Here is a 16,512-nt window from a genome sequence, read left to right on the forward strand (position 1 = left end):
AGCAGCAGTGAAGACAGTCCTGGGCAGAACATGCTTCTGCATCACACATTAACCAAGGCACTGGACTAAGGGAAGCTGTTAGCCTTCCCTGGTTTAGTAACGACAGCCTTCCCTGGTTTAGTACCGAGGACGATGACAGTGTGCAACCCCTTGTACCGTGCTCAGAAAGGTGGCCCGTAAAGTTATGCCATTTCTTCCCCTGGTATCTGAGGGTGTGGGGTCTGTAGGAAAGTTTTAACTTGCTTGGAGATAACATTTATGCTTTCTCTATTTTTTTTAACATTGGACAAAATTTAATGACACCCTATCTTCCTTCCTATGCTCTTTAAAATTGATGGTCTCTTTTTTTTCACTAAGTGTTCGTGCATGCATATAGCATAAATGTGCATACATATTTATATTCCTAAATGATACCTGTTCCGCTGGTCTAATGGTACTTGAACGTATGCTTTCTGAGCTGAGTGGTAGAGGTCAACTGATTGGTTTGTTCTCTGGAGCTGACCGCTTGTCTGTCTCCCAGCTCTCCTTGGTTGCCTGTATTTATTTGCCTAGGATTCAGGCCTCAGGGGCTTTTCCCCACTCAGTTTGTCTTGTTCATGGGTGTGATCCTTTTCCAGTTTAGGTTTAGGCAGTCATGTCGGTAAGGGTGAAGTTTTACGGGTTAGGCTCAGAGAACATTACAGAAGTGTCTGACCTCAGTGGGAGGGGATGCGCTTGGTCCCCTGGAGGCTTGATGTCCCAGAGAAGGGGGATGCTAGAGAGGAAGGGTGGGAGAGGGTGGCTGGATGGGAGAGCACTCTCTTAGAGGAGAAGGGGAGGGGGAAATCGAGTGGAGGTGGGTTATGGAGTGCGAAACGGGAAGTGGAACAATATTTGAAATGTAAATAATTTTTTCAAAAAAGCAAGAAGAAGGAGTGTATGAGCTGTCAGGATAAACCACAGAATCAGGGACCAAACATTTTTATTTCTGGGACCAAACATTTTTATTTCTGGGACCAAACATTTTTATTTCTGGGAAGGTTTCCATTTTAGTTGTTAGTTCAGGTATTATACTGTAGAAATAACTTTCACTTATCATATTACATTTATTCCAATGATTAGTAATAATTTGGGAGGAGAGGCATGTATGCCACTGTTCACTTGTGTTAGTCAGAGGACAACAGGCAAGAATGATTTTGGTCCTTTCACCATATGATCCATCCCTAGGGATAAAACTAAGGACTTCAGGCTTGGTTGCTAGTTTCCCTAATTGTTAAAACATCTTGCTAGCCCTAGGTTTGTGCTAGCAAGATGCATTGACACTGTTAACTGATGGAACTACTGTCATCTAGTAAAATAGTTTTCAGAGATTTTCAATCTGTGTGTCTGTTGACGAATAACATAAAAGAACCTTGTAGTAGTGGGAATGCTATATGCTTAGTTATATCAAGAGTCATGGTATAGTTCTCTGGTTGGATGTGATTTGGCCCTCATAGGTTACCTTACTGTAAATTTAGCTTCAAGTGTAGCAGTATTGAAGTAGAGTCAAGAGACAAGGCTATAAATGAAGTGGCTCTGACATTGGAAGAGATGCCCTCTGAAGGAACTGAGGCTGGTTTTGTTTGTTTGCTTTTTTATTTTTATTTTTTGTTTTTTTTTCTTATTTTTCCTAATACTTTTTTAGTCCTTGCATCTAGACTATTGTCAGAGAATAAGCTCCTCCCCCTTCACTCTGGCTTCCTCTTATCCCTAGTACACTTTCATAAATGCCCTTTCCATGAGGACACTTTCTATGACATTATCATATTGTCATGACCAGAGGACAAACTGATAAAACCAGACTACTTAACCTTTTAAAGCAGCAAGCAACTGAAAATAACACTCTCTATCCATTTATGGTAGTACACTAGAATTTGGGCAGGCATGTTACTATTGATTTGAGTCACTATAGACACATGTTTACACGTGTATTTTTCTATGTATATATCTATCTGTATGTATATAGTTGCAAAAACATGTTATTTCTTAAAAATACCTGTGGTTCAACAATTGCTTAAAAATAAATTTTCAAAGCCAAAAGTTGGAAAGAAATAAAAGCCATGTGTCACTTGGTCAGTTATGGCATGAGCCTCATGGTCTTGACATGACAGTTAACTAGACCACGACAGAATCTTCAGATTTCAGCAGTTGGTCTGCCAACTGCCATATCCACCTTTGGTCTTTAGTGCCACAGAAGAACACCCAGTGAAAGGTTCTCCATTTCAGCCTCCAGTGTAAAGGTATTTTTAAATAGCTAGTTCAAATTCTCACAATAGACTGGTGATATCAAGAAGCGCTCTCTCCTGATTCTTCCAGATCATGTGAATTAACTGTTAACTGGCTTCATGAAAAACTACTTATGTTAGTAATACTCAGTGTCAGTACTGAGAGGTAGGATTGCAATATCAGAGCAGGTGTGCCTATTAATCTACAAATACATGTGTGTGTGTGTATTTCCAAATAATATGAGTTATTCTCTGCTGTATGTAATTACCTACTATGACCTACTATGTTTGTTGTGAACTGGTCAAACTTCAGTCCAAAATCTAAGAACTCTCTGGTATTCATCAAATAGTTATTGTTAATAACATATTTTGTATTTTTGACAACCTATTTCTCAATATTTTAACACCAATTTAGATTAGAATTAGTTACCAAACATCCTCATTTAATTTCATCTTGTGTATTATGAAATTGAATTGCTACAGTTCTTCATGTATCATTCATTGCTTCACAAGCATGAAGACAGCCTCTGGCTGTTGTCACGGTCACTTATGTGCTTCATGAGAAAAAGCAAGCGTGTCACTGTCCATAATCCTTGAAACAATTCGTTGAAGGAAAAATATACTTTAAATATAGAAATTGTCTAAATAGGACACAGTAAAGAAACCTTCAGAATGGTCATCCCATAATTATGAAGAAGGCCTTTGTTGTGGGAGGGAAAATATCCAGAGGCAGTTTGAAGAGTTCATAGCGCAGAGAAAAACCAAATAGACTGGAAAAGGCAACGAGTTTATGTAAAAGAAGGCAGAATAGTAGGAGGGAGTAGTGAAGTAACTGGGGGAATTCTTCCTGCATGAAGAGAGCAAAGGTGATTCTACAACATTTTTGGAGGTGGCACAGTGCAGGAGGAAAAGCTAGTAGTTATGACGAGACAGGAAACTAGGTGGGAGCTTTGAGATACATAACAAGTACTTGTGAGGAATCTAGAGGACAGAATGGGTGTTGCTATCCTGATAGGGAGCACAGGCATATGCTAACTGAGAGCCAGTTCCTTTTGTCCAGATGTAAAGGAAATGACTCCTTCTGCTGAGCATGAATAATTTTACAAATTCTTGATGAATACTGTTTTTCTTTCTTTTTTTTTTTCTAACCACCAGAAATCCTTCAAGACTGACATTTCCGGATATATGCACTACCTGAGATTCCCCCAAAACTAGTATGAATCATTAGGAAAACCTGATTATTATTTCCTTCACAACTAGTCAAATTAGACTACAAAGTAATGGGCTTAATCATGGCATTTCAATACACAGATTTCTTTCTGTTTTGTTCATATTTATCATGCTCAAACATATCATTTATTTTAAATTTGAATTATGTAGCAGAAATTTTTTGGAGAGATCTGAGCAGTTGGATGGAATTTGGATATTTTAATTAGTATATGTAATTACACACATCAGTACTACGTAATTGCAGTATCAGTGAATACTCAGTTTGCAAACCGCACAATCCATTATTATCACCAAATTTCGGTCATTTTAACAATATAGATATGGTAGTTTGACTTGATCTTTCTGTGTACTACATATTTTATTATGGGATTTAGCAGAGTATCTCTCGGGGTGTTTCAGGCACAGTCTTTTGTGCCTCTAGGTTTCACTTTGAAGCATGTACCTTGTACCTCTCCTCCGTTGTCTTCAAGTATGTCTGAGCTCCTGAGCCTGAAGCATCTGGACGCTATCTCAGTAAAGCACATTCATGTGTAAGATCTCCTCTGATTCTTGGTCCTGTTAGACTCTAAGGCTCACAGTGTTAATGATGTCTGCATGTGGACGTCCGATAGGTTAAAGGATCAGGACTTGGAGATCGTTGGGATGGATCTGCGTTTCAGTCTTTTGGGACACTTCTGCTTTCGTGGCACACGGTGTTGCTATGCCAATAGCCAGGTTTCACCTTCAGTCTTTTGCGACACTTCTGCTTTCGTGGCACACCGTGTTGCTATGCCAATAGCCAGCTTTCACCAGTTGAATAGTTCTTCATTTAATAATTGACCTAGATCTCTTTTTTCTTGTAAATATTTCTTCTGCTCTCCAGTGGGTGCCTTGCAATGTGCTGCTGCTTTTGGTTTTCAATCATGAATAATTTTGATAAATTGCACTCATATTTTTAAAAAATTGGATATCCTTTATTATTCAAAATTTTAAATTATTTTAATTGAAAGAGAATTACACCACTCATCATTTTCCTCCCTCTAAACCTTCCCAGCTACCCTGTTTCAAATTCTTCCTTTCCTGCTCAAGTTAATAACCTCTGAAATAGAACTCGCTCTCTATTACCATCTGGGAGAGTTACATGATTCCTCTCTGTGTCTGTCTTTATTTCTATTATCCCCACTTTCTCTCTCTCTCTCTCTCTTTCTCTCTCTCTGTCTCTCTCTCTCTCTCTGTCTCTCTCTCTCTCTCTCTCTGTCTCTCTCTCTCTCTCTCTCTCTCTCTCTCTCTCTCTCTCTCTTCCCCCACCACACCTTTCTCTCATTATGTTGATATCAAACCCAGTCCTCATAACTGCTAAGCAGGCATTTTCTCTCACAGAGCCAACCCCACAGCCCCATCAAGTGGTTGATTTTATTCACTCCTTGTCTTTCCTTGCTCTAATTCTCTGATAACTTCCCCTCATCCTCCCACTCCCTCTCAAATACATGGCCTCCATTTTTTGTTAATTTAACTTTCTTATTTATTTATTTACATTCAAATGTTGCCCATTTCCCTGTTCCCCCTCCCAGAGTTCTTCAGCCCATTCCCTTTCCCCTTTGCCTCTGAGAGGGTGCTCCCCCACCCACCAACCCCCCTCACCCACACCTCATCCCCTCAGCACCTCCCTTCCCTGGGGCATCAAGTTTCTACAGGATTTGGCTTATCCTCTCCTACTGAGATGGCCTCCTTTTATAAAATTGTCACTATTACATTCATAGATATGAATCCATAATCCTTGTAAAACAATCTGATGCTTCTATTTACAGTTGGTAGTATATGTACTATTTCAGAGTACTGGAATTGGTACTGGATTATCAATTAGCAATTTTCCTTGGCACACTTTGACCCAGGAATCCTCAGAGATAAATATTCATACATGTTCAGCAACAGCAAGCAAAGACGCTAATGACCTCCCCCAAACCCCTGAATATCTGAGCAGCCACAGCTGGAGTGTTGTCTGTTTCCACACACTGAAATATCTGTACAAAGTATTTTGAACAATGCCAACTGCCAAGTTAGACAGTTATATCTAATTTATATTAATGATATAAGAAATGGGGTAGCTGGTACTTACCCCATGCCTGTCAGCTCTACAAGTATTTTCAGGATTGAGTAATTACTGAAGTATTATCATAAAAGTAGTTCAGGGGGCATTTCCTGAAACTTAACTGTGGGATTAATACAAAGGAAATGTTTCTTTGGAAACACTATATGTGATTTGATATCTTTTTCCTGGTTTTGAATGAATAAACATGACAGTTCCATAAAGTTTTAATTAGCAAATATTTGCCAATTGTTGTATTCCTGCCCCAGTTAGGCTATAACTTGAAATTTACATGTTTTCTTTGAGTTCTGAGACTGCAGGTGTACACTCTTATAACTACCTATGCATCACAAAGTGTAGCGTGCCCAGTTTTGTGATATTTATTTCACAGTCACTATACAAAGACAAGCATTTCATTTCTTCCACCACTTAAACAATTTTAGCAGAAGCATTTATTTTCCCTCAGAGAACACAGCACAAGAAAAAATTCCCAGGCTCACTCGGCCTCTGCTTATGAGCACAAGTCTGTGTGTTTAGGTCACTTGTTTCAGAACTTTTTGGGCTAGAAACAGTCCTTGCTACCAATGAAATTACTGCAGTATGTATGTTTATGTCATTTGAAAGTAGGACTTGAGATGAGGCATTGGTCTCTTCAATGTCTGCTAGTTTGTTCAGATGTCTGCTGGAGTAACTTGGAACAAAGGGGAGATTTGCCTGCATTCCCCAAACTACCTAAGAGTCTGTTCTTAGGCTTTGAATTCTGATGGAGAAAATACAAGTCCCTTTAGTGAACCACTATGTCAGACAAGGTTCTAACTAGATGTCAGGATGAATGCTGGGAAGGAAATTGGAACTAAACTGAATTTTAGAGTAGAAAATATGTTCAGGAAATTCTATGATTTGTATTTTCCACAGAAATATTTTTTCTATGTAAGGAGTTTCTTCATAATATTCAAGGAAGTGTGCTGACTTCGAGACTGTATGATATGTGGCTTCCTGTCCTTGACCAAGGGAAAGAAGAGGAGAAACTAGCAGCAGTACAGAGGTAATAATTAGCTAATTGCTTGGACAACGTCAACAAAAATAGGAATAAGGTTTGCTTAGAAACATTAGACTGTATACCCCAGAGTTATTTACAAAAGAATTTCTACTGACAACAAATGGTTTCAATTGCTTACAAACATGGAAGACACTTTGAAAAAAGAAGTATGAATTCTTTCTTTCGGCAGTCACAGTGGCTCATGCTTGTAAGCATAGCATTCAACTTTTTATAATATTTAACAAAGACAACCATGCTTAATTAAAGAATAAACTTTCAATGAAATGTGTTTATGTACATGAAATTCTTCAATGACTTCTTGCATAATAGGTAAGATTTAGCCTCTAATAACTTGATACCATTGCATAATTGGTACCTCCAAAGTACAGGGATCTTTTAAATTTTAACAATTTGCTTTGCAGTTTTCTCTTAGTTGAATATATTACAGAATGCCATAAGTGTTTTAGGTATGTTTATATTAAGTTATATATGGTAAAACTTCTCCTTTTTTAAAAATTGATTTGGGGTAAGTATTTCAAGCAACATTTTCAGGGCACACTTCTCCTTTCATTGATTTTTTTTTTGGAGGGCAAAGAATAAGATGTAGACATTTACTCTGTTGCCTTTCTTCAAATTTACCACCTGCTGAGTAAAAAATTCTTGTTTTAAAATAACTTATCTCTGTCCAGTCTTTTAGAGCAGCTGCCCTACCCAAATGTCATTCTCTTGAGAGAACTTTTCAGAATGTTACACAACATAGAAAGAAATTCTGCCGTTAATCGGATGACAGCTTATAGTTTATCTGTTTGCATGGCCCCATGTATCCTATGTCTGCCTAGATCCTGCAACTCTGGATTAGCAAATGATATCTTCAATGAGGTATAGAGACACATATTTTATGCCTAAGGTGGCCAAGTCTTCACAGTGAGACAAGAATCCAGAACAATTATTTGAGAGTCACTGGTTTTGTTGTTGATGTTTGTCTTTGTTCTTTTTTTTTTTAAATAAATACGCCTTTGAATTATATTCTTCTGGAGAAACAGAATGATTTGTGAGATTGTCAGTGGATTGTCAGCTATGCGCGTGACAAATAGAAACAAAGTTAGTCAAACTGACAATATGTAGTAGCCATTACAATGGAAACTCTGGAAAGCACCCTCTTAGAGTGTACTGCGCTGTGGTGATTGCAGTTTTTACATCTGATCTCAAGATAGTCTTTTAAAAATTTCTAACAAAAACTCTCTCCTCTACTTTATGACAGCTGATTTATTTTTCCCAGAATTTTGAACTATACAATTCTAACCTCCAAGCCTCATATATCAAGTGGGGTTTACAAGCACACAAAGTGACAGAGACCCTATGTGTTTTTCCCATTTCGTCCCAGATTTCCCTTGTATAATTTCTCATCAAAAACAGTCTGAAAATATTTGGAGAAGACATGGTTTTGTGTTATGATGTGAGCTTAGTGTCTTGCCCTGATGTGGAGAAGGCATCATGTTCCCTAAACAATATAACTTACTTTGGTAAGACAAAGGGCAAGGAATATAAAGACAACCACTGTAGAAATGGGAGGACATGCCCTACAGGCAACGATTCAGTGCCCATGAGTCCAGCTGCTCCTCTTCACAATGAGGCGGCTATAGGTAGGTAAAGATATTCTATAGGCATAATTTAGAAGTTAGAATAATTTAGCACCCGAAATCACTCTTTACGACAAGCAGAGATGTGGCATTCACTAAAACAAATTGTGAAGTATACCCTCACCTATTCATTACAGATGTTCTTCTATTGTTAGAAATTGCCTGTACATTTTTATTCCCTATCCCCAGTGATCCTGAGTATAGGTAAAAGGTAAATCCCTGAAGTGCCAAATAAAGTATATGTGGAGAAATGCCACTTATTTTGATAGTTTGATTCCTGTGTTGATTTTTATACTAAAATGACAACTAAATTTTGCAAAAAAAAACCCATTTTTTGATCTTTTGAGATATGGTTTCTTTATGCACAACAACGCTGGCTGTCCAGGAACTTTCTTTGTATATGAGGCTGGCCTTGGACTTGCAGAGATCTGACTGCCTCTGCTTCTCTAGTGATGGGATAAAAGGCATGCACCACCATGACTGTCTCTTTTAAAAGTCTAACTATAGCATAATACAACCATAGGAAAGATGTAGACATGACAATATGTGGCATTTTCATGTAGAAGAAGCTGAAGATTATCAGGCAAGATGAGTGGTAAGTGCAGATAAAGCTGTTAGATTATAGTTGCCCATGGCTGTTCAGTCAGAAATCAGCAGTGAGCCTAGGGATTGAACACTATACAGCTGCTTCATTCTAATACCCATATGCATAGCTTTGAACACAAACACAAGAAGTTACTGATTAGACCTAGAAATATGGGCCATATACAACTAGATATCAAGTGTCACATAATGTAGTGCAGTGAATTTTATACAGCACTATCTAGGAATGGCATTAGAAGAACTGAATCTGAGTTAGATCTGGCCTCTTGTTTTGCTTATGTTCAGGATTTCAGGGAGAATAATCAGTTAATACAAAAAAGGTGATTAACCAATCCCTCAATACTACAAATGCTATAATATCCAGTCGATGAAATGTTATTATTGAGTTCAACTACCACATACAAGGATTTTCCTTCTTCCTTAGATTCTGAGAAACCTGTCATAAGATCTTATATAAAACCAGTGATTACCTGTGGCTCTATTACCAGCCACCGCAATATGTGTCTAACCCATCCCCATCAGCACCAAACAAGTTATACCTCTTTGGAAAGTCTCTCACCAGTGTCTGTAAGGATGGCAATCTGCCTGATCCAATTTTGGCGAGTGCCATTTTGGTTTTCTATAGCTTTCATGCACCAAATAACTTCTGTGAATCCTGTGTTCTCACTCAATTCTGTTACCAAGTGACAAATGTTTAGATACCCTACTAATAAGGGTGAGATCCTTTTTAAAATGGTGCCTTAACGAAATAATATTCCACTGGTTTGATACATGTATTCCAAAAATGTTGAAAACAAAACAAAACTTATTGCCATATCCTTCAATGATTTCAGCATCAAACCAAAGCCACCAGTTTTAGGAGGAAATAGGTCTATGGATATGGTTCTCTGGGCCTCTTATCATAACCTTTTCCAGCTTCTTTCATGAACCCATTTTATTCTGAGGTCTCCCTTAATATCATTGCCTCTGAGATTATTAAATCCCATAATTCAAAATATATTGTGTTTTGCTTTAAACTATCAATAAATCAGTCATAAGCATTGTTTTTTTCTAGATAGTAGTACTTGCACCTGAATAGAACAAGTTTAAAGGCCACCTAATATGATTTGAGTCTTTTAATTAAATAAGCTACTAAGTTGCCATTGACAATGCATATTTACTGTTCAGCAAACACTTCAACACTACTACACCCTGTGTTGGGAAATTTTCTGCATATGAACATGTTTATCCTATCAGATACCTGATAATTACAGCCTACACTCTGAAGATTTTATAATAAAATTTTCTGCTAATCATAATTGTATTATCCAAACTTTGCAAATAGAAAAATGTTCTCATTAATTTTATGAATTGTAGTCATTTTTACATAGTGAAACAATAAAGAAGGAATTGAAATTCTCTTGAGTTCTTGAATATCACAGTATCTTTTGACATTGGAAGTTGAAAATAAGAATTCAGAAAGCAAGGGAATTAAAGAAGCTTTGAAAAGTGAAATGAAATAAAATTAGGAAGGAATGAACAAACAAGGGAAGAAGGAAGGAAGGAAGGAAGGAAGGAAGGGAGGGAGGGAGGGAGGGAGGGAGGGAGGGAGGGAAGTTTTAAAAGGAAAAAGCTTCTATTGAACACAGATTAAGATAAAATAAAACAAACCAACCAACCAAAAATCTCTCCATTGCTTAAATGAATTAGAAGAGAAAATATATTTAAGACATTAAAAAAATCAGTCTCCTGCATTCATTCCTCCCAGTTGTATCCCTGTACCCATATTTGACAATGCTATGGGTGGATATACAGTGATTTGTCTCATCTTTCTCCCATACAGGATGTGCTTCATATCATCGATGAAAAAGGACCAGACACAGAGAGAATATTCACAACGTTAGCTAGTAATACATACCTCGTCTTAAAAGAGAAGCTTGACTCTGCAGAGGAAATGAACTTGATAGAGAAACCTGTTTATACTGTAGCATCTGTCTTAAAGGTAGAGAAGGATTTAGCATCACCCACACTCAGCAGTAACTTCAAGTAATTAAAATTAGTAAGTAATTTGCTTCCTTGAGATAAACTGATAATGATGGCCCAAGGATAAGAGACTTGGTAGATAAAGGTCTGACAGGATGTGTGAATCATTATAATGGCAGAGTTGAAGACCTGCAGTGAGAAATTACACTCTGGTTCTTCATTATACAGACTAATCCATTAATTTCACCTTTGACCACAATGTTTGGCATAATAACAAAACAAGTTAATAGTAGCAGCAGATGTTGGTTTATAAAACACATTTCATAAATTATATTTACCAAAGAAAAATATTCTTCATAAATAACAACAGTTCAAAATGGCTAGTCTAATAGGTTCACAGTGAGTTAGGCATTGACATCTATCTAGTATGTAAACTATCTTGTTTTCTTTCTCTACCAAAAAAAGGTTTACATCTCCCAGATGTTTCTTTCCAATCCCATGTTTATATCCAAGAATAACTCTGATCTGCTGAAGAATAGTAAGTGTACCACATTGAACATTAATGGAACTGTCTATAAACAGTGGATAAAATGAAATCACTTCTTTTTTTAAAAAAAAAAAATATGCATTTCCTGAGTTCAACACTCAGTAGATTCTGGAGGAGTGGCCCCAGATATCAAGGGAATAGATAGTTTCCAAAACTAGTTAAAACTGAACTATTTGCCTATTTGTGGTTATTGATTAAGGAAAGAGAATATATGCATTTTAAGCAATATAAAGTAATTTGTTATCATGTGTTTTTCTTCTCAAAATTGAGATTTCCCCATTTTTATCTGTCTGTCTGTCTGTCTGTCTGTTTAAAGCCCATTCTAGCTTCTACCCTAAAGCCAAATTGCAACACTGATTTCTGAGATCCACGGTGTGTACTACTATGCCTAACTATGCCTCACACATATCAATTCGCCTACTCTTTTAAAATCTCTGAGCATATGTGATAAAGCATGAGGTTTGGAAGGAGCAAAATACAGGGATTTGACTGTGCATCAAACAATGTGCTGCTTACAATGTAAAGAGCAGTATTCTTATACAGTTAAGGGAACATGAAACTGTGAGGGATTTTCACATGGAACCCAGGGAGCTCAGATCAGGAGGCTCAGCCCTTCTCCACTGTATCTGCGAGCAAGAACTTTACTCAACTAAGAATTCAAACTTAGTCAGCAAACGATAGAATCAGGATGATGTATTCTCTGGCCCTGCTTATGTTTAGTCGCTGATTATGTCCAGGTAAAGCCCTTTGAACTAAGAGTAAGATCATTTTATCGCTACCATGTCCAGAACTCTGTTTCTTTGACTTCAGTTCTTGGTGAGAAAGTCTACAGTTTCTGGGTCCTTTGATAAGTCAACTTTGAGGTGAGATTCTGCACGATGTCAGGCAGGGACTATCTTAAGAAATTACATTTAAACTAATATTATTTGATAAAAATGATTCCCAGTAATTTCTTCAAAATGTGTTGACAATTACATTTTAAATATGTAAGGAATTTATTAAGAATACCCAGGAAAGGTTACTTTGTTCTAATCTGTATGGAAAGTGGCTTGATGTCCCTGATGAAGAATTCCATAAGCGGAAGATTTCTGCTATCCAAAGGTAATGATACATTAATCACTTGGATGACAACAAACAAATATGTGAGTAATATATTGTGGGGTGGGTATTAGCTTGTATTTACAAATGATACACTGAAGTGACGACCAGTGACAAGAGGTTTCTCTTGCTCACATGTGTAAAGTTAGTTTAAAAACTGATGCCTTTGTTAGGAGTGTGTCTTTAGTCCCATCACTAGGGAGGCCTCAACATTATAATAGTCATAGTTTGGAAGACAGGCTCAGCCATACAGTGCAGTCCAGTCCAGCCTGGAATACAATCTAAATTCCTCTTTGGGACAACTTAAATTCAACGTTTTCAACCATTAAAAGCTAGAGACATCCAGGTCAGGTTCCACTTTGATTTCTCTGTCCTTTACACTACTCCACAGAAAGATTTCTTAGATAAAAGAGGAACTTTGACCTCCCATTAGTAGTCAGGACACCAGAATATTTGCCTTATGTGTAAAATCAGCTCTTATAAGTGCATGGCTTAGTTTCATCAGTGTGCTTCCAGCCCGGCAATTCTAGATTGCCAGTGGATTTTTTACAATGTGTTTATATTCAATTATTTACATTAAATGTGTCTCCATGGTGACTAGAGATATGGTTCAGGGTTTAACAGCTCTGACTGCTCTTCCTGGTGACTGTGAATCTATTTTCACTATCCATATGGTGGCTTGCAAATGTCAGATGTCAAAACCCCAGGACACCTGACATACTCCTCCGGGCTTTCTGGGCACTAGGCACATGTAGTGTACATGCACACACACACACACACATACGCACACGTGCACACACACACACATAATTTTCAAAAATGTCCCAGAATACCATACATTGAATTGATTTGTGGAAAATATTTTAGGCAATATTGTAGTGATACTCTTGATTTCTTGTGAATTTTGATACTATAAGCTGGCCTACAAAAATGACACCCATTTCTTTTTCTTTGTATTTCAGATCTAATAGAATCATCACCTATAAAGCAGACAAGCATAAAATCCTTGCTTTTCTGTTTAGTCTTTTAATACAGACGCCAGAACCAAATCTACTCCCTTTGAGACACCTTCTCAGTGTGCTACACAAGATTAAAGGTCGCGCTTCTAGTAACCACGTGACTGCTTATACTTTGTCTCTTCCCATAGCTCCAAATATCTGTTGGAACCCTACTCCCTTCAACTCAAGGTTCAGGAAGGATATTATATTTCAAAAAAGGCAAGTGGACCTCTTGTTTTCTGCCTTTTGGGAAAGAGACTTGATTGTGATCCAGAAGCTGGGGATATCTCTGACAGATCATTACTGTTAAAGGACACCCCTGTGGTACAGTCCTCTGGAGGGGATGAGGCACTGACCTATTTCAGGGAGGTCTGGAAGGGAGCTTGTTAATATGAGTTGGAAGTAAGTGATTTATTCCTTTCTTAACTGAGTTTGAGATTCCATCTTGCATGAATCTTAGACATTAATGAAAGATGATTAAAGAAATGAGTGCTATAGTTCAGCAAAGTAATATTTGGTCCTGTATCAAAACAGGGAATGGGATACAGACATGGACAAATATCTTAAGGCGATTTTTTATATGTATCTTGGATGTTTCCACTATTCCAAGGTACTCTTGTCTTCACTCACAGTTGCTGTGTAGGTTGACATATGAGTACCAAGGCTCCATATACAATATATTCTGTGTACAGTTTATGGCTCAACCAGAAAAACCCTTGTCTCCCAGTTCCTAATCCCAGGCAGGCTTTCAGCTCTATAACATATCTGTAAGAATCCACTTATAAAAATGAAACATATTGTTACATCATATTCTGCTTCATGAAAGTTTGTATATTCTAACCTTACCTAGTATCTGTAGATGCCAAGAGAAAGCTTTAGATTTATATTTAGGTGCACGTGTGTGTGTCTCTGTATGTAGTGACTCTTCACAATTATATCCATAATTCTAGCACCAAAATGCTTATTTTATGTAAAGCATGAATGAAATGCTTATTTTCTTTAAGATTAGTTTTATGTTGTCTAGATGTAAATTTTGGCACCATGTGCATTCTTGTGCTTATGGACTCTAGAACAGAATTGGATATCATGAAATTGAAGTTACAGATGATTGTGATCCACAATACGGGTGCTGGGAACCAAGCTGCATCCTCTGTAGTAGCATCCAATGACCCTAAGAGCTGAGCTAGTAATAAAAACATATACCAATTTTTCATATTGATATTTCTAATTTACTATTGATATGGCTCCTTATTTTAGAGCTAGAGAAATACTTTACAAAATGTCTGAAAATTTCTGTGAGAACAAACATACTCATCTTATATGGAGATAGGAAAATTAGAGACAGAGGAAAGATGTCATCTGATGTTCCCTCCATGGACACAGCTGCATTAGCCATTTACCTCATAGTAAGGTTTCCTCTGAAAGCTTAGCTCTCAGTACAGCTTAAGACTGTAAGGTTGAAACATTAAGTAAAGATTAAAACCTCCTGAGAAAAGTCACAATTAACAAAGTGATCATGATAGGTTTCAAAGAAGAAAGGGTACAAAGTTATGTAGAATATACACACACACACACATATACATATACATATATCTATATATATATATCCAAAATAAATAGCTCAGGAACAGCCCTATCCTAGTGATCTGGGCACTACAAATTAATTCAGTCAAGACAATATCCCATAGACTTCCGTAACCTTCAGGCCAAACTTATAGAAGCATTTTTTCAATTCAGATTTCTTCTTCTCGGATATTTCTATGATTTGATACTTCTGGCGCAAACATGTCTTGCCTTAATTACTTTTCTATTACTTTTGTATAATGCAGTGACCAAGGCAACTTACAGAAGCAAGTATATTTCTGGGGCTTAAAGATCCAGACCAGTTAGTGTCCTTCACAACTACAGCAAAGAAACATGGCTACAGGCAGGCAGGGTAACTGATTCAGGAAGCTGAAAGCTGAGAACTCTTATGGACACCAAACATAAAGCAAAGAGAGTACTCTGGAAATGGTCCATGGCTTATAAAAATCTAAATTCCAACCAAAGACTTACTTCTTGAGGAAGGCCAAACCACTTGATCCACCCAGTGGCGTCAAGAACAGAGCATGGAACACTGAGATGCCAATAATAAGTAGCCTATTCAATCTACTGCAACTAAACTCCCTCTCCCCTTGATTGCCATAAATTAAAAAAAAAAAACAAAGAATAAAGAAGATATTTGTTATGTCACTAATCCAATTAATTCACAGTTCCTCTTGGCAGCATATCAGCTCTGAAATGTCAGTTTTCTTCCTAATAGTTCCCTTATTCATTGCAATACGCATTCAACTTTAACAAATTATTTTAGGAAGATACAAAAAAAATCTGGAACCTCTATTCCATACAGATACTTCTGTAACAGCAGCATATTTGCATTCATGAAGCAAAAAGAGACGAAAGCCTGTTGTTAGCTGTTCCCAGCATTACATACTTCTACTATTCAATCTGGGGCATACAGAAGTAGAATTGTGGGCACATTAACGTCTCACTTAAGCCTCTGTAGAAAACACCCACACAGACAGACCTGAAGTGTATGTGCATGTGTGTATGTATGTACAAGGAAAATTCAAATTTAGCTTAACAATAAAACTTTGCCAGGAATGACATACATGTCTCTCCTCATCTTGGAGAAGAACTAAATTGGTCCCCTATCATCCAATTCTGGTGGTCTACAAATGCCTGAGAGCTCAGTCCAGGTATCTGACCACATTTTCTTGTTCCAACAGTCATAAGTACTCACATGGGAATATGCCTACACACATACACACAAACACACACACACACACACCATCACACACAAATTTATCTTTAAAAATTGAACATAAAATATGAGTCATTAGAGTAAGAATATTGAGACCTTTTCTGTTTTATTGTTATGTATTGGACTGGGAGCATATTTAAATACATCCTTAAAATACACTTAGTCACTTCAGGGGCTCATATCTTTTTATAGTAACTGCTGTTTTATCATTACTCTTGATTTCCAAATTTCCTTCATTTCAAAAGTCTAATGTCAAATGCAATTGCAAACTCTGTGGAATGACA

The 16,512-nt window shown here is 37.2% G+C and overlaps 1 pseudogene; it reads left to right on the plus strand.

Annotated features, from left to right (window-relative positions):
* The first annotated feature begins 634 nt into the window (after nucleotides 1-634).
* On the plus strand, nucleotides 635-13,735 carry LOC114614751 (annotated as a pseudogene).
* The last annotated feature ends 2,777 nt before the right edge of the window (nucleotides 13,736-16,512 follow it).

Source organism: Grammomys surdaster, unplaced genomic scaffold (genome assembly GCF_004785775.1).
Source record: "Grammomys surdaster isolate TR1022 unplaced genomic scaffold, NIH_TR_1.0 126531, whole genome shotgun sequence".
Classification (NCBI taxonomy): domain Eukaryota; kingdom Metazoa; phylum Chordata; class Mammalia; order Rodentia; family Muridae; genus Grammomys; species Grammomys surdaster.